This window comes from Peromyscus maniculatus, chromosome 7, assembly GCF_049852395.1.
Source record: "Peromyscus maniculatus bairdii isolate BWxNUB_F1_BW_parent chromosome 7, HU_Pman_BW_mat_3.1, whole genome shotgun sequence".
Classification (NCBI taxonomy): domain Eukaryota; kingdom Metazoa; phylum Chordata; class Mammalia; order Rodentia; family Cricetidae; genus Peromyscus; species Peromyscus maniculatus.
Window position 1 is genome coordinate 79,188,647 of NC_134858.1, and position 20,398 is coordinate 79,209,044.

Consider the following 20,398-nt stretch of genomic DNA (forward strand, 5'->3'; position numbering starts at 1 on the left):
TATTGGAAATATATGGAAAAAAACCACAAACCAGAGGATATATACATGCCAACAAATGTGCAAACACATTAAAGAAACACATACAGACCCACAAATCACAAGACAACACTCCTACAATAATTTCACAAGCTGCTAACCTATTGACACCATAAAACAAACATGGGGAGTTATCTGAAACGCCAGAAAAAAGATCTCAGATCACTATTTTTAAAGAGTTCAAAGACAAGATTGAGGTTTAAATAAATGTTTAAAGAATTTAATTCAAGACATCAAAAGAAACAGACAAATTTCTGGAGTGGGTGAAAGAAGAGGTTCCCTGATCCAGGAAAGTTGAGACACAGAAAGAACCAAATACAAATTAGGGAAGGGAAAGAGAATCAATCCATCAATCCAATAAATAATTAAGCAGAAAGCTGCATCACCAGAAAAGACCAAGCACATGAATGAATATTGGAAATGGAGAAAAAGATTGAGACAATAATGAATATTGTCAGATATTGATGAGAAACACGAATATTTTCAGATATACGTGAAAAAAACAAAACAATAAACATAACCAAAATATTGATGAAATTTTTACTCTTGAGACTAAACCTAAGACTTTATGGGGTAGAAGGAGATAAGATAAAATCTAGAGGCTTAGGTATGCCTTGCATTAAACTTACTACAATTTTCCAAACCTAGAGAAAGATGTAGACACCTAAATGCAAGAAGAATATAGAACACCACGTAGGCATGATTGGAGAAGAATCTCTCCATGAAATACCATAAGCAAGATGTCAAAACTAGAAAGCAAAGAAACAATGCTAAAATATGTATGGGGAAAATTCTAACTAACACACAGAGGCAGATATATCGTAATATCATCAGACTTACTCCTAAAGCTAGGAAAACATGGAACTCTGTATGTGTCATATGAGAGATGACTTCAAGGCTTGTTGAAATTACTTAGACAATGAAATGAAGGGACAAAGTTAAAGCGAAGCTAAAGCACAGTGCAAGTGATTTCTCAATAAATGTCATCTCTTTTTACCCATCACCACTATCAGTTTTATGCGGCATTGTTTACCCTTTGAGAGAAAGTCATGAGACACAACAAAACCCACTATAAGAGTTAATTAGGAAAAGGGAGGGACAGGAAAGGATGTGCTAGGCCTATTTGGAAGACATGTACGGAAGAGGGGGAAGGGTACGTGGGATCCACCTTTTATGGACTTCCTTGCACATGTGCATACGGGCCTATGCAGCTATGCTACACATGTACATAGATTACATGATCACGCTGCTCACAATTATGTGACCACTCAGCACGCGGATTACATAGGATGACCGGCCCCGGAAATGACAAAGCATGCATGATCATGGAGGTGTGGCTTGAATTCCTATCTACCATGTCAATGAAGACAACTCATTCTATCAGTGTTTCTTATTTGAAATATGTCTGAGTACCCTTAAGCTTGATCTTGGCATCTAGACTCAAGGTTGTACTTTATAACTAACAGTTATCTCATACTTGTCTTTTTGGTGTTAGGTGAGGCATGATACTGACACAGACATGAGCATCATTCCCATTATTGGTGACAGATAATGAGATAAATCAGAACAGACTGTATGTAACCTTATGCACTTGGCACCTGAGCTGTCTTCAAGCAAAATATTTACAAACAAATGGTGTAGTTCCATGATCCTAAAAATTCTCAGATACCTTTATATTTTTGTAATAAATTTGTATCTCTCTTATTTGTTTGTGATATTTTGACTCTTTCCTAAGCATAAATTCAGGCTTTCAGTGATTATGTTGGAAGCACAAAAGTCCCAGAAAGCCTACAAAATGAAGAGCATCATCTAATAAGCAGAGAGGGTGACTTAGTCCCTGAGTGCCTGTAGAGATGCTCACACTCATCACAGAAAGCAATTTGGACCATTCACACAGAGACTAACTTATGGAGAGACTAGGTTTTAAGTACTTCTAAAATACATATATCCAACCCAGGACTATTGCTAGAAGTTTAGTCCAAACCCACATAATAGTGTTTCCATAAGCTTCAGCAGGATACAGCAGAGGGAATCAGTGAGTAAAGTATCACATTCATTCACCTTTCTTTGTTTTCTCCTTCCCTCCCTCCCTCCCTCCCTCCCTCCCTCCCTCCCTCCCTCCCTCCCTCCCTCCCTCCCTCCCTCCCTCTCTCCCTCCCTCCCTCCCTCCCCCTCTCTTTCTTTCTTTCTTTCTTTCTTTCTTTCTTTCTTTCTTTCTTTCTTTCTTTCTTTCTTTCTTTCTTTCTTTCTTTCTTTCTTTTTGCCTGCCTGTATGTCTTTCTCTTTGGCATTTTTAAAATTTTTGAGATGAGGACTATATAAAGAAATCCAGTCAAATACTCACATGTCAGTCTCTCCTAAATGTTGAAACTACAGGCATGTACCAACACATTAACTCACTTTTTTGTAAGACATGAGAAAGATGAATAGGAAGATTAAAAAGTGTCATATCAAACAAATTAATCTATGATAATATAATTTCTGAAGATAACTATTACAGTGGAAGATCATGTTTAACTGTGATATGTTACTCATTATTTTCAGTGCCAATCTTTAATAATGAGAACATACTCACATACAGCAGGGCAGGTGCACTGTAAGACGGAATTGACAATGCAAATGGAAAAAAATCTCCTGTATTCTTTATTTTTTCATTCAAAGGATATGCTCATGAAATCCCAAACTATATTTGAAAAATACTCAATACTACTAAAGATCAAGGAAATGCAAATTAAAATCATGAAATATTATCTCACACCTGTTAGAATAGATATTATCCAATACAAAGTCATCAGTCCTTAAACCATACACATACAAGTAACATTAAATGGACTCAGCGGGTTGTATCATGTGTACACACACACACACCAATATCAATATCTATCTATCTATCTATCATCTATTTATCTGATCAATAATAATCAAAAAGAGGCCATGAATAGCTAGCTAGTGAGGTATAGGAGAGCTGGAGGGAGGATTGTGAAGGAGGAAGCAATGTAATTCTATTTTAATTTCTAAAAAAAAATTTAAGAAGGCAAAAAGATAATTAATAGGATGTAGAAAACAAGGAATATTATGTATCTTTTTGGGAATATAAGTCAGTCCAGTAATTATGGAAAAGTATAAAAAGGTTCCTCAAAAATTGAATATAAAAATACTATATGATTTAATAATACTATTATCAGCTATATAGATTCCAAAAGAAATTAAATCAGTATATTGAAAGGATATCTGAATTTCCACATTCACTGTAACAATATCCACAGTAGTTAAAACATGAAATTAGCCTAGCAATCTAATGATAAAATTATATATAAAGAAAATGTAATTATTATGTAGTCTTAGTAAAGAATGAAATTATATTTTTGAAACACCACGGATGAACTTGGGTAACATAATATTAAGTGAAAGAAGCTAGTCATAGAAAGATAGTGCCACCTGATCTCATCTTTGTGAAGATCTAAAAAATATGAACTCATAGAAGCAGACAATATGAAGATGGCTACTTGAGGATAATGGGTGAGGGAGGCAAGAAAAAATAATCAGCAAAAAATATAAAATAACAGTTAGATGGAGAAATAAGCTGAGGTGACATAGTGACAATAGTTAGCAATACATTGTGTGGAAGAATTTCCAAACAGTAAATTCTAAGTATTCTCAAAAAAAAAAAAATATTGGAAGCAAATGTTGATTAGCTGGAGTTAATCTTTTCATAATCTATGTGTACTTTATAGTACCAATAAACACATCCAATTCTTCCCAGTTAACACATCAGAATGTATTTAAGAATAATGGTATGTTCATATTTATAGTGTTGGAAAACGTGCTTATTAAAGAAAATAAAAACTGAATAGTTCGTACTTCACAGCAGAGTGCTATCCACACCAAATCTCTGTGCTGCCACTCAGATTCCAGGTAGAGATGATGCGGGCACAGGCTGTAGTTGTAAGGATTATGTCTTTAATTACGTTACCAGCCTGCGAAGGTGTCCCAGCCTAAAAAGTGGGTGTGCCCTCTGTGGGTTCTCTTTTTCCACACTCTCTCCTTCTGTACTACCCACTCTGTGCTGTCCCTCTCCCTCTCCCTCTCTCTCTCCCTCTCACCCTCTCTCTCCCAATAAAGCTCTAGAAGGGTAACCATGGCTCATGACTCTTCCCATCACTGATACATCCAGCACTCTCCTCCATCAGCATGGCCGTCGTGGGTGCCGGCCAGCCATGAGTGCTGCAGCATAACCAACATTGGCGTAGCCAACAGTAGTTTCTAGTCTTGAGATTCTCACAAAGTTCTGCAAGCTGTAGCTCATTTTATAATAAGCATTACTATGGTTCAATAGCCTAGTCAAGTAGAAAATAATTAACAAATCGATATATGTAATGGGTATATGTATGCTGGATGTGAAACGGATACCTGGAAGGCCTGTCTGGACAGGGTACATGATGTTTAAGGTGACAAATTCATGGAAGTTTTCTTTTCTTTTCTTTGTTCTGCTTTTTTCTTCTTTTTTTTTCGAGACAGGGTTTCTCTGTGTAGCTTTGTGCCTTTACAGCCTCTGCCTCTGGGATTAAGAGTGTGCACAACCACCGCCCCGCATGTTTGTTCTGCTTTTAAATTTGCAAGGAAAGTAATGGCTGGTGATCCAAAAGGATTGCAAATTTTTTTCCAATTTGAGCATTATTTTATTATTAACAGACTGCTTGTGGTGAGCCACAAGAATATGTTATAAAGAGGCCAGCTGCATATCAAAGCTATACCTTGACCAGGCCAAGGGTCAGTCAAGTGGGAAGCCACCTAGCATGAACTATTTGGTGTTACACAGCTTAATATTCAGCTGTGCCTTGTTATGAATTTTTTGTGCTCACAATTCCCATAGAATGTGTGTGTGAACTTCCCTGTTCCAGCCAGTGCTTGGATAAGGTCACATAGGCAAAGATAAGCAAGCTGGAGACACACATCTTTGTTTCTTGTGCTAATGAAGCTCAGACCATCCCCTTGCCTTGAGGCTTAGAGGCTTTCCAGAGCAATTGACTGAGAACAAAAGAGATTTTTACATATCAAGGTGGAAGGTAGGGTGGAGCAACATTTCTGAGGAGGCAGAGGCTAGGGGAAGAAGGAACAGGCATTTTCTGTAGAGGCAGACTGAAGGACATGACCAGGGAGAACACCGAGGTAAGGCAGAACTCTTGTGGAGTTCATCAGAGCCAGGAGTAGAGAGCAAGTAGAGATGGAGGGCGAAGAAACAGAGGATGAAGATGAGGCTGGGAGCATAAGAGCTTAGTTGTTAGCAGGACTTTGAGAGGACAGTAAAAGAGAGAACAAAGAGGAACTGAGTGTCAGGACAGAGCTGAAGCTATGTAGACAGGATTTCATACCAGAGAAATATAGTAGATGGACAAAGAGCTTGGTGTTTCTAGATTTATTCCTGCCCTGAATGCCTGACAGAGCTGTAGCTGTATTGATAGAATTTTGTCTTAGTGGAATAAAGTTAACAGACATAAGAGCACAGTATACGTAGATTTTTTTCCCCTCAGATATCCCATGCTGAACATAGCATCTGACCAAGACTCAGGGTAATCAATAACTACCTACATATCATTGTAAATACCTGAATAAGGAGGCAGAGATACAATGCTTTACAGAAATTACATATCATACCTGATCATATCAAATAGAGATCACTATGTGCTGTGGAATAACCCTTTTGTACATTGTGAAGATTTGCCACTCAGATTGGTTTAATAAAGAAGCTGACTGTTAGTTATTTTGCCACGTTGTATTCTTACCCTGTAAGGAAGTGTCACAAAACATGACAGAATCTGCTTATAAGAGTTTTATTAAAGATAAAGGGATAGAGAGTGTGCAGGCCTGTGGGAGAGACACGTGCATGGAGAAGAGAGAACCAGGAACATGGCGCTCCGCTTTAAAAACCGGCTGGGGGCGTGGCCAGGTCATGTCACTACTCCACGTGTGTGTGTAGATCACATGGTCACGTTGCGTGCTTATGTGGCCATGAAACGTCACGGATCCTGGTTATGCGAGACGCCTTGACCCGGAAATGGCTATCTTGACCTGGAACTGGCTAGGCGGAGGTGTCCAGGTCCACCGGGTATCCTGGTTACAAGAGACGCCCTGACCTGGAAATACCTATCCTGACCTGGAATTGGCTAGGCGGAAGTGTCTGCCTGGTATATGCGACCGTGGGGGCATGTTGTGAACCCTTCATTGACTCCCCAATAGCTGAACAGGATGAGATTAGTCAAGAGAGACAAACTGAGAATTTGGGGAAAGAAAAGGGTGGAGTGAGAAGAGTTGTTAGCAGAGACAGAGAGAAGCAAGAGGGACATGTCATACTGAGGAAAGGTACCAAGCCATGTGGCAAAGCATAGATAAAACATATGGGTTAATTTAAATGTAAGAGTTAGCTAGTAACAAGCCTAAGCTGTTGGCCAAGCATTTACAATTAATATTAAGTTTCTGAGTGATTATTTGAGAGTGGCTGCAGCACAGGAAAACTCTACCTACAGCTACACCTAATGAAAATATTATAGACAGCTCCCACCCCATCTAAACCTTGGCCTTCTACTTGCTTCCTTCATTCCTGAGCATCTCGTGCATCAGTTAGGAAATATGCCATCATGGAATGCTCCCCATTACATTCTATATTCTTCTCCAGCCATATTTCTCAGCTCCTCCTCCTTACACAACTTCTGTAAGGAGTTGACTGAGGTTTTCTTTGTTTCCCAAGCTCTCTTTCCTTTCCACAGTGCAACCCCAGGGGAAATAGCTTAATTAATCACAATGGCATGAATGAGGATTGCTCCAGGGTTCAAGTTACAGTCCTCATCTCAGATGGACACCTGGTGACTTTACAATGGTCTCTTTACCTGCTTCTTGGTGCATCACTGCCTCGTGATTTCTTTCTTCCTTGGTGATTGACTGTGATGAATACCTCTCCATGTTTCTTTTCTCTTCCCTCTGTGCAGTCTCTGACATTTTAGCTGCACATTCCTCATCAAATTCAGAGTTTTAAACACTTTCCATGTCCTAGAGAAGTGCAGCTGTCAATGTCTAGTTCTAATTCTTGCCAAGTTCTTTGTGCACAGCGACTATCATCTCTTATCCAAATTTTAACTAGACATTCCTGGTTGGTTTCTGTATTTTCTCTCCTCCTCTTATGATCTCTTTTTCTACATAGAGGTCAAAGGCATTTTTTAACAAAACAAATGATACCAGGTCAGTGTCCTAATTGAAACTAGCCAACGACATCTTGCCAATTATACTTGGGATGAAATCTAAACTATTTTTTCTTTAAAATAAGGCCATAAAGCATCTAGACTCATTTATAACTCTACTATGTCACACTAACTGGTCTGTTACTGTCTCTTCCCTTCATATAATTGTTAATGGAATTTCTTGAGCCCATAATGTTCAGTCCCACTTCAGATCCTATGGATGGCCCAACTTAACTGGGCTCAGAAATACGTGGTAAGCTAGTAAGATTTTGTCTCTGGGTATAGAGAGCTGGTAAGACATTGTCTTTGTACATAGCTTTTAAGGTTCTTCTAGAAGAAAGCAGCATTTAAATAGTTGTATGGTGTAAAGAAGATGGAATGTAAGGGGCATCAATTTACACACAGAGGGCTTGGATAGAGGAAAAGGCAAATCTTTCTCTTGCCTTTTCTCCCTGGGTGAGGCTGTCCCTCTTCTGCTTTCATATATCAAAGTGCCTGGTTCTCAAGCTTTTGAACCTGGACTGAATTATATCACTGGCATTCCTGGTTTGATAATATGAAGATGACATTTTATGGATCTTCTCAACCTCTGTAGTTATATAGGCCAACTTCTGTAATGCTTTAGTTTCACTTCAGTCACTTGATAAAATGCACTGACAGAAAAGCAACATAGCAGAAGAAGAGGCTTATCTGGTTTACAGTTATAGAGGCAGAGAGAGGGCTGGTTACAGAACCAGCAAGAGGACAGTCAAAATCCCAGAGAGAAGGAAAGAGATAGAGATAGAGAGAGAGAGAGAGAGAGAGAGAGAGAGAGAGAGAGAGAGAGAGAGAGAGAAAATAGAAACCCAGAGGGAGGACAGTCAGCACCCCAGAGGGAGGGCAGTCAATACCCCAGAGGGAGGGCAGTCAGTACCCCAGAGGGAGGACAGTCAGTACCCCAGAGGGAGGGCAGTCAGTACCCCAGAGGGAGGACAGTCAGTACCCCAGAGGGAGGACAGTCAGTACCCCAGAGGGAGGGCAGCAAGAACCCCAGAGTGAGAGAAGGACTGTTGTTGACACCTTGATTGATTGTTGTAAGCTATCAAGTTTGCAGTAATTTCTTATTGAAACCCTAAGAACGTAGCACAAAGAACAGTCAAACAATTAAGACACTGAGAAAATAAGAGTAAAGTGAAGAATAGAGAAATACGAAAAGAAAACGGAAAGGAAATATGTATACATGTTAAAACATTTGTGTGAGTTAATTCCTTTATCCAAATTTTTAACTCTCAACATAAGTAACTTCTATAACCAGAAACATAATGAATGGTATAAAAACATAACCCTGGAAGAACTCATTATTGAAAGTAAAGTTTTCTGCCACAGTCTTCCTGTTTTTTGTTTTTATTCTTCTCTCATACAATATATCCAGACCAAACTTTCCTCTGCTTCCATTCCTTCCAGGCCTCCCAACTCTGCTCTCTCCAGTTCAACTTTTTCCTTTTCTTCTTGCACCCTCCTAAACTTTGTCTTTGAAATTAAATATACTGTGCCTTCTAGTCAAACGCAAGGAAGAAACATTCTTTAAAATGTCTCTAGTACAAAATCTTTTTTTTTTTAACCTCTCTGTATTTTTTTTTTCTTAATGCATCTCCTTCAAAGTTCTTGAGCCTCCCTGTGTTGATTGCCTGTGGATTGACTCTTGATTAAAACATGTGAGCTTTGCTGGAAGAGGATTGGGTAAATCCTATCAGGATCATGGCTTACTGCTAATTAGAGAGCAGCTTGTTGTGACCGATGCATTTGAATAACTCTAATTCTTCCTAGCTTTTTAAAAATAATAAATATGGCTGTAATATTCTTAGCTAGGAGATTAGTATTTGAGAGCAGTTTTAAGTTTGCAGGAAAATCAAGCAAAAAATACCAAGTTCCTCCCCCAATCTCCACCAGCAGTTTCTCTTTTATGTGCACCCTTGATTAGTGTATGTAATTGATTACAACTGATGAGTCAGGACTATTGCATTATTGTGGTTTACACTAGGATTTACTCTTTGTGTTATATATCCTATGTAAAAGGTCTTAATTTCTTTATCACAATATGACTGATAATAGTTTGATTTGGCACTTGCTGTTTTTTCAAGGATCTGAGTTTGGTTCCCAGCATCTCTTACCAGGTGGCTCACAAACACCTGTAACTCCAGTTCCAGGGCATCTGAAACTCTCTTTTTGCCTCTGTAGGCTAGAAGACACCCACATACTCACATATGCAAACACACACACAGACACAAAGTATATATACAGTTAAAAAACACAAGCCTAGTGGTGGCAGGGGACACCTTTAATTCCAGCACTTGGAGGGCAGAGGCAAGGGGATTTTTGTGAGTTCGAGGCCAGCCTTTTCTACAGAATGAGTTCCAGGGCAGCCAGGACTGTTTACACAGGGAAAACCTGTCTTGGAACAACAACAAAAACTGTATATTGATTTAAAAAAATGTTTATAATTTATTGGAAGTCACCTCTTGCTTTTATATTAATTTTGTATCTTGAGATGCTTTATTGTTTTTTTTTTTTTATATGTAGGAATGTTTTGTTGGTGTCTGTGATTTTTTTTTAAATGTGTATGGGTGTTCTTTTTATATACTATTTGTGGGCAGTGCCCTTTGAGGCCAGAGCATGGCATCAGAACTGTGTTACAAAAAGTCTTAAACTGTCATATGGGCACTGGGAATTGAACTTGGGTCCTCTGGAAGATCAGTCAGTGTTCTTAACAACTGAATCATCTCTCCAGGACAATAAATGAGGCTGTTTTTTTAAGTAAAACAAAAGTCCCTCATTGGCAATAGAGATAATTTAACTTCTATTCCAATCTTTATCCTTTTTATAATTTTCTTTTGACTTACTGCTCTAGCTAAAATTTTGAGTACTGTATGAATAAGAGTGGAGAGAATGGGCACCCTGGCCTCATCCTACATTTAGTTTTCATATTTAATATAACATTAGCTATAGATCAGGTGCATAGCTTTTATTATGTTGAGATATTTTCTGGCTATTCCTAGTTTCTTTAGGACATTTAGCATAAAGGAGAATTGAACTTTGTTATATGGCTTTTCTTCATCTACTGACATGTTTGTGTGATTTTTGTCTTTAAGTCTACTAATAGTGTATAATACCTTAAATTTTTAATTTTGTTTATGATTATTGTGCATATATGTGTATGATGTGGGGCATGTGTATATCACAGTGCATGTATGCGAACTTCGTAGAGTTTGTTCTTTCTCTTGGTCTTACATGAGTTGCAAGGATCAAGCTGAGGACAGCAGTCTTTCCTGGCAAGCACCTTATAACCACTCAAACATCTCACCAGGTCCACAATGTGTTTTATTCAGGCATAAAGAAGATAAAATTGTCATTTGCCAGAAAAATGGATCTAACTGGATGGAGATCCTTAAGGTTCGGTGAAATGAACCTGACTCAGGGAGGCAAATACTACAATATCTTCACATATAAGGAATCTAGATTCAACTGTGTGTGTGTGTGTGTGTGTGTGTGTGTGTGTGTGTGTGTGTGTGTGAGAGAGAGAGAGAGAGAGAGAGAGAGAGAGAGAGAGAGAGAGAGAGAGAGAGAGAGAGAGAGAGAGAGAGAAGCACACTGAGGATGAATGGAGATCAGGGAACCAAAGAGAGTAATGGTAGGTATATGTGAGCAAAGTACAGTGATACACATCTATGGAAAGGTCATAATAAAAATATTTTATATGGTAAGAAAAACAATACTTGCATACGTATGTGTGACCTTTCCACTCTTAATTTAGTCATCAGTTTTCAGGAATCATTTTCCTGATCGATTCGTTATTAGCTGAGAATATTTTGGTTGGAGGATTTGATCTTGCAATTTTAGTAGAGGTATTCTGTCTTGCCTTAGTGGTATTCTCATTACACCAACTCACTTCCATGTTGCTCCCTGTATACGTTCCTAATGGCATAGGGATGAAGATAACGCATTACATAAAAGTAGTAAATTCAACATATCTTTGATATATGCTCATATTTTACCATATGTGCCGAGATTCTACCGTGTGTGAAGAAGCGGTGCCTTGGCCTGACTCTGGTACATGGTGAAATGGCCTTTGTGAGAAAACTTCATAAGTTAATTCCATAAGCATACAGCCAGAGTAGCGGTTGCAGAAAATGTAAGGTTGCCAGCTATGGGCAGGACTTGGCAGGGAAGTGCAGGGAGACCCCTCTGCTGCCCAGTGCTTCACACCTACGGGCACACTCATTCAACACCTCAGTCATAGTTTTGATGAGGAAAAGGTTAAGGAAATCCTGGAGAGTCAAACCAGACAGAAGACACAGTTCTTCTGTCCTGAATCAATGGGGCCATTTGGGCCAGAATTTTGCATTCCTGCAACTGGAGTCCAATCTGGAGCAAATCAATATTTGTTGATGCATAATTTTGTGGGGCAGTCTTGTGTTTTCTATAGCAAGGCTGTCTTTTAATAAGATGACCAAGCACGACTTTTATAAGGCAAACAAATGAAATAAAACCTTCCAGACTACTACTGGAAACGTTACTTTTTTTTTCAGCCCCAATACAGACCTTTTAGTGAAACAGCCCGACGGTTTTATGTGTTTCTTCCTGTTTAGCATGGCACTGAGGATGGAATCTGGGCTTGTTCTGTCTCAACTCCGGTCCACCATGACCTGTTGAAGTCACTCTCTCAAAATAAAGACAGACTTAAATAATAAACTTAAAAAAAAAAAAACACCTGAAACTCAGGCTTTACTGAAGTTTTTCCTCTTTATTTATAATTTTTTTTAACATTATGGACTTCAAAAACATAGAACTAATTAATTGCAACTGCTACACTTTCCAGAATACAAGTTACCATAGAAATAAGCAAGGACGTGTTGTACCCTATCTGAACTGGGCTTTCTAGGGGTGAGAATGTATAGCGGATCCAGGGGAGTCAGTATAACTTAAGAATAACTCTGTTAGCTAGCTAAAGAGAAACCCAAGCAAGAATGTTTTAGAGTGACCAGAGCAAGCCCCATGAGGGAAATAAATCCAGGTTTTTCATATAACCTGTTCAACATTTATTGAAAAGATAGTTTTTTGGTCCAGGGAAATTGTTCAGTGGGTAACACACTTGGCCACTGAATGTGAGGACCCGAGTTTGAATTTCCCAAATTCACTTGAAGCCTGGCAGCATAGCACACATCTGAAATCTGTTCCTGAGGAGAGATGAGAGGTAGAAATGGGTAATGACTCAAAACTTGTGGGCCAGGTAGCTCAGCATAGACTGTTTCAAAGTTGTTTTCTGATCTCTACCCATTCATGTGTATTCATATTTATGCAAATTAATGCACACACACATATATACACATAAACACACACACACACACACACAAACACACACACAAAACAATGGTTTTTATACAGTTTTAAACTCTGCCCTTACAGAGATTTACAAAAATATTGACTAGAAAGCACAGCTTCTAGATCCTTCTATCCTACACACTATAGCCTCTGTCTCTAGCAGCGGTCTGCAGCACAGGGGATGTTTGCTACATTCAAGGACCCTATGTGTCATACTCACAAACTGTTCGTAGTTTGCATCAGGGCTCACACTGGATATTGTACGTCCTATGGGTTTTGACAAATTAGTGATGTTTTGCATCTACCACTGTCGTGTTCTATGCCAATTTCACTGCCTCAAGCATCCCGTGCTCTGTCTATTTATCCTTCCTTCCTCTCTAACTTATAAAATTGACCAGTCTTGTTACTATCTCCATGAGTTTGAGTGTTTCCAGAAGGTCAACTGGCTGGAATCATATGGAATGATTGAATCCTTTCAATTGGTTTCATTCACTTTGTATGCATATATTTCAGTATCCTCCATATTGGATGACTAGATAACTCATTTCTTCAGCACTGTATATTACATTATTTTATGAGTGCACCACATTTTATTTATACATTCATATAATGAGGGACACCTTGGCTGCTTCCTGAGTTTGACAAATAACTATAAAGCTTCTACAAATATCCACGCGTATATATGTGTGTGGATCTAAGTTTTCATTTCATTTGGGTAAATGCGAAAGTGTGTGACTGTTGTTGAGTCATGTGACAAGAGTGTGCTCGGTGTGGTAAGAATTGTCAGACTGAAACTAGGACCACCGCTTAGTAGCACAGTACTTCCCTAGCACATGTGAGGCCGTAGGTTCAGTTCTCAGCACTGACAGAAAGGAAGGAAGGAGCAGATGGATGAGGAGAGGAGGAAGTGGAAAGGAAAGAAAGGAGTTGCCGAACTCTTTCAGAGTAGTTGTCCTTTTCTGGCGGCAAGATGGCTCACTAGGTAAAAGCACTTGCTGTGCAAACCTGAGTAATAGCTCATATAAAGAAGATGGAAGTGACGGCACTTATTTGTAATCCAAGCATTCCTATAGAAAAAAAAGAGGGGGAAAAAACAAAACAAACAACTGCCCAGAACTGCCCAGAAGCTGGTGGGCCAGCTAGCCTGGAGTGCTTAGAGCAGTAGAAGAAACAGCAAGAGATTCTTCCCTAAGAAGGTGGAAGGCGAGAACTAATTCCTGAGGAGTATCCCCTGACTTCTCTACACATGTGTTAACCTGCACTCACACATACATCACACACACACACAAACATAGTGATAAAGCACATTTTAAGATTAAAATTAAAATCAAAGCGGCCGCCTGTTTTTGAACTGTAAACACATGAGAGTCCACTTTGCTCCCTATCCTTGCAAGCACTTGGTGGTGTCTATGTTTAGGATTTTCATCATTTTTAAATGATCAAATGGAATCTAATGTTTTCTCCCTTTAGCTGGAAGATGGCTTCCTCACTCGCATTTCTACCCTGGAGGTATCCAAGTTTAGAGAAGGAGGAGCTGACTCTAAGGTTTGAAGAGAACGAGTATGAAATTTCTAGTTAGCTGTCATAGGACTTGAGGGATTATCGCTAGACTTCAGCTTAAACCCCCAATATGCAAAAAAGAAGATCAACTTATTTCGCATCACTCCCTGTTTCTGAGATTTGTTTTGAGATTTGCTTCATCCTAACCCCAGCAAAAACCATTGCCATCAGAAATAAACTCCCCCACCTTCTTGGTAAGCCAACCCATGCATATGTCCATGTGCTGGGAGAACTTGTCCTCTACTCCCATAGGCAATGATATTACTTGTCCTCTGAATCCTATCCCAGATGAAGAAAGTTATATTTCCAAATGTTCTATTAAACAACCAGGTATGCACCGCCTCTGTCTTAGAGGCCTTTATTCTCCTAGCTGGAGGGCATGGTTCCCCACTGCCCCTTGTCCCCTCCTTCTCTGGTCCATTCTTATTCTTTTGTTTTCTTTTCTGACTCCCTCTTTAAACTCTCCCCTTGTTTGCTAGCTCAGGATTGGTCTCTGTCTGCCATCTTCTCCATCTCATTTTTGTTCTGAATGAGTTCACTCTAGCTGATGACACCCACATTTTCATGGGTCTCACCTATTTCCCTGCTGAGATGCTTGTATTCGTACCCAGAGGTGTACCTGGCATGCCTTCTTGGATGTAGCTCAGGTTCTCTGCTTTACACAATAAAGTTCTGAAGTTTTCCCTTCTATGTCCATCCTTGAAGTTCCTGTAACCTTTAAGAAAAAAAGTCGTGTTTCATCAAATTCTTTCTTAAAACCATACAGAACCAAAACCTCACCACTGAGTACATTAGCAAGTCTAATTGATAATCATTTGAAATAAAATCTAGTCTTTTACTAACCTCACGTCCATCTTCTTAGTCTAGGCCTCCTCCTTTTCTTGTCTTCATGAACATGTCCATTATTCTGCTTTCACTTCTGTGGTTCACAGCACCCAACAGCTGCCTACCTAGTGTGGTGGTATTCTAATTGTACTGAAATATGATTTTGATTGTATGTTAATAAATAAAGTTGCCCGGGGTCAGAGCTATTAGAGCCATAGACAGAGTGTGGCAGTGGTGGCGCACGCCTTTAACCCCATAGATCTCTGTGTGTTCAGGGATACAGCCAGCATTGGAGACATACGCCTTTAAGACCTAGAGGGCTGTACATACAGACAGTGATGAGGCAGTCACGTGTTTGGGTTTACAACCAACGAGAAGGCAGAATGACTATGAAACGACTTACACACAGGGAAATAGCTCTTTCTCGGGAAGCTGGGACTGCCGCAGGAGGAAGGGTGAGATTTTAGCTCTGAGCTCTGACCTCTCGGCTTTCTCTTTTACATTGTTTCTGTGTTTCTTATTTTTTAAGACGGTTGGTTACATCTACAAACTAGCATCCATGTAAAAAAAGGAGGGGGCAGTGACTTGATTGTAATTCCAGCACTAGGAGCCAGAGAAGTGAGGAGCCTGGGGCTCACTAGCCAGACAGCCTAACCAATCAGTGACCTCCAGATCAATGAGAGACTCTATTTCAAAAAATCAACACAGCTCATGAGGAATGGTATCCAAAAGCTGACCCCTGGTTTCTACATGCATTCACATACATACACATCCAAGAATATCCTCACATGTGTGCACTACACCAACATGCACCCCTATGCACATATACATACACACATAAAAACTGACATAATAAGCCTGCCTCTGTGTGTTTATTTAGTAATTATAATTACTGTTTTTTTATAGTAATTAAGCAATGATACATTTGCACGTTTAGCACGATGCAGTACTCAAAATTTTCTAGCTCCCCTCTCCCATTTCCTGTTTCAGAAAACACTTTGTAGATGTTTTGCTGCAGGCTATCCATTATATAAACCTGCACTTGTCCAATGATGTCAGCGGCAGCACCTTTCGCTCAGCCTCTGCTTTGAAACCAGGCACTGTTGTGAGGGCTTCACGTATGTCTTGAGCTTCTCAGCACCTGGATAGGTATTCTTGGTAAATGGTGAGGAGGTGATTGATTCCTAAGACAGGTGCAGGGATAGACCAGCAGAAGACTTGGCAATATCGAGAGGTTAGACTCAATCCTGTGCAAGCAGAATCCATAGACGGAAAACCAGTAAGAAGAAATAGCTTAAAGGGACTCTGGCAAAACTGACCTAACCTGCTTCTTTCTGAGAACAGAGCAGAATGAGGAGACTCACACTGGGCACACACAGTGGGTGATGAGAAAACTAACTTGTCAGAGATCAAGGGTGACTAGATAGCATGGGCTGGGATTCTTGATAAACTCCCTTGGCAGGATTCTTTGCTAGAATTGCTGAATTTTATGTAAAAATACAGGTGGGCCTAGAACAAGATTTGGGAGCCTCACTACATCTTGGTTCAAGTGAGAATCTTTTTCAGAACCCCAATGTATATTGTCAAATATAAACTTTTTGTTTCATCATTAAAATTAGAACTCTTGCTGATTTCTTTCTGGGGATTCTTTTATTTTGTTTTGTTTTTTCTTAAACCTAGATTTTTTTCCATAGAATTTCTTTAGTCTGTAGTCTTATATAGAATGTAGTTTTATTTTTTTCTTTAATTTCCAGGAACTACCAAAGAAAATAGCTAAACTAACAAATCACTAGACAATATTATGTTCAAAATAGATAAATTAATTCCTCCAGAAAATCACAAGCATTGGGTTAGTCTTGTAATTGTCGGTATTATCTGTATTTTAGGTATCATTGGCAGCCAGGACAGAAGTATTACTCACCCACACTTGGTTAGTGACCTTTTTTTCCTAAGAACAGAACATTTATGATATTTTCCTGACGCTGAATTTACTTGAAGAATGTGGTGGGACACCAGTCATAGAAAGAAAAATAGCACAGCTGTGAATGTACAGGTTCTTCGGGTCTTCTGGTTCAGTACGAACACGAAAGGGTGAAATACAGCACTGTCCTGCCCCAAGTTCCAAAGGAAAGTCACCTTCACCCTTCAAAGGGAAGTGTGCTGAGACTTGCCATATCTGACTTTGCTAGTCTCTGCTTCATTTATGACCAGACTTAGATTCCTCATTTGAATACGTTGGAAGCTTCATCTGACAGCTGTGTGGTAGGCAGTGGGGATTACCTCTGTGTGCACATACATATGTGCTATCCTTTCTGAAAAAATGCTTGACTCATGAGACATAGCCTAAGGCAACAGAATGTTTGCTGGTTTCCTCATTGCTCAGCTCATATTTGGGCAGTCATGTTGGTGGGGCTAGATGGGTGTAGTTTCAGATGTTGCTTCCTAGGAGACACAATCTCAGGGCAAAGTCCCAGATAGTCTGGCTCTTAGAGTCTTTCTGGCCCCTCTTCTGCAATGTTCCCTGAGCTGTAGGTGTGGGGGTGTTCTGTATATTTCTTCATTGGGACTGGGCTGTACAACTTGGTGCCAGAAAAAAAGCCCAGGAGGCCTCAACTCTACATAAATAACTACAGGCAGCTGAGTAAAGCTAGGACTGGGACAGGTGGACCTTTCTAGGGAAGAACATACCAATTGGTTGTACAGTGCCAAATGGTAAGCCCTGAAAACATGCATACATGTACTATTATATGGACTCAACAGGTTATATATGTGTATATCCATATATATGCACTTAATAAAGTTGATGAAAAAAAAGACCATGAATTTGAGAGAGCAGAGAGGGATTTATGGCAGTGTTTGAAGGGAGAAAAGGAAAGTGAGAAATGTTATAATTAAAATACAATCTCAAAAACAATAAAAATAAAAAGCAACAGGAAAATAAAGTTTCAGGAGAGCAATTTTCTATGCATATGTACGTAATACTAATGAAATACTCATTAGTCGTTTTGAGTGAGATAATGTACTAGGATATCAAACATTGTGACGGAGCTGAATAATCATAGAGCAAAGGGATGTCCATCTATTTTGGAAAAAGAGCATGCTTACCCTCCTATGACTGGACATGTGATTCTCTCTTGCCAACATTCCTCTTGTTGGTGGCAGAGTTTGTACAGGTTAAAATATCCTTCATGTCAAGCTACCCTCTCTATTTTAGTCACCATCTATACAGCTTCCATCACCCTCTGCCCTATGGGGACACTAAGAACAAACTTCCATTCTGTGCTGTACAACAGATGGCCATTCAATTATTCATTCATTCATTCATTCAACAGACCTTTATTTAGCACTAATCATATGCAGGCACCAAGGACTGAAAGGTCAGATATGCTAATTCTTGTTCTCGGTAATGTTACAGTCCATTATATCAGTTCTTTAAAGTTGCTGTTCTGCAAGGGAAACATCCTTTGTCCCCTCTGACATTTCCCACATGCCACATTCCCAGCCTTGCTTAACATTACGCTCCTTCAAATAAATTGGAGTTCTGGTTCATCAAGGTGTGGAGTCCTGAGCTATATACAATCCTAGCCATTGATTGACCAGAACAGAGACCACAGATTCCATATCCCATGAGCAGACTGCTCTCAGGCTATTAGAAAACGTTTTTGTCTTAAATTTAGCTAATCAAGTCTAAAATTATTGTCTTGCTTTGACAAACCATCCAAAGCTACTTTTATTAATTTATCCAGCTCTACTCCCCAGGGTGAGTTCTTAGTGTATTTTCTCTCCTTCATCTTGTTGCCATATTGTCCCTATTTCTAAATGTTCTCACGATGGCTTGTTTCACACCTACATGTTTTTTTTAAAAGGATAATTATTGATGTCTTTTTGTTGCCCAGTTTTTAAAATTATGCTCCTGACATGTGGTAGTTCTAGGACAATGCCTGTCAAACCAGAGTAAGATTTACTATGGAATAGCTATCCATGGCTACTTATTGAACAGCAAGTATTGTCCTAGATGGAGTTCACATTATTATCATCTAATTCTCACAATAACTCTGAAAAATAGAGATAATTTACATAAACTGTCAGGATAAAAGTGAGCCCTCCATCAAGGCTGCTGCTGGTCAGTGTCATAAGAATTACCCAACTGTATTGCATATGCTGCTAAGGAGACGTTTGTTATTTCAGTCACTGATCCAAGAGTGCCTCTTAGGGAGGCAGCTGTCTCTATTTAGGAAATGATCCAACAGATTGCTTTATGGCAGCATGATGGGATTACAAAGACATGCTGTATAAGAAGACAGTAAAACACAGATCTACTTAAAGAGGTCAAGGGGAAATGGGGTTTTGGGAGCAAGCAGGGATTAAAAGAGATGGAAAGAGATCAGGATATGATGGGAAAGTGGGAAAGTGCAGGGAAATGGCCAAAGCAGAGTGGCCAGAGGCTTCTGAGCTGAGGTTTCTCTTGGTCCACGATCAAGGCTTTGCTGTTCAGTTTCAGGATGTAACTCTGCTTATGTTATTGTCACAAATGTTAGGGAATATCTGTCTGCTGCAAATGCTACACATGACTGATATTTTGGGTGAAGTTAATTTCAAGGGGCACTATTGAAAATCTAGATAATTCGGGCAGAAGGACTGCATTGAAGAAGTACAGAAAGAACGGCAAGGGAGAAGTTGGCCTCCGGACAGACCCCCTATACTTACTCTTGGGTTGTAGGAACTGAGTGGCCATGGTGACATATGGCTTACGTTTATGTTTCTGCCTATTGACTAGACACGAAGCGACTTGGGTGCAGACTGTGAATTCTATTTTGCTGTCCCCTGTGTCGAGCCTTCAGATTTCCTCATTGCTCACTTAATTTCAAACTTCCGGTTTCATATTCAGCAACTTTTGGGCTGTTATTCAAATGTTTATCATTTCCAGGGAAATTTTTCATTTGCTGCGTATCTAAAGATTAAGGCCACTCTGCTGACCGTGTTTATACAAATACAGCATGTTTTTCATTAGTAACTATGAAACATGCTCACTTGTGCCATTTCCCATAGAGTCCAATTTTCTTGGTGTTTTGTGTCACTGAGGTTAGCATCAGTATTGTCTCTCTTTTTTAAATCAAGAATTCAGACTTCTATTTTATGCTGAGAGTAACCCAAATTTCTACCCCATTTATGCTTTCTTAAAAGTACTATTAACTTTAGGGAAAAAGGAGCAATTAAAATCTGCTGCCCAAGCCAAGTGTTTGTTTATGAAGATTCATTGTAGGGTCACAACTTAATTTTATGCCCTGTGACTTATAAAATCATGAATCTTGATTTATTAAGGAGAATTTTGAGGATGAGTTTTTCATAGCAGGTAAAATAGCTTTAGTATTACCATAAACAATATG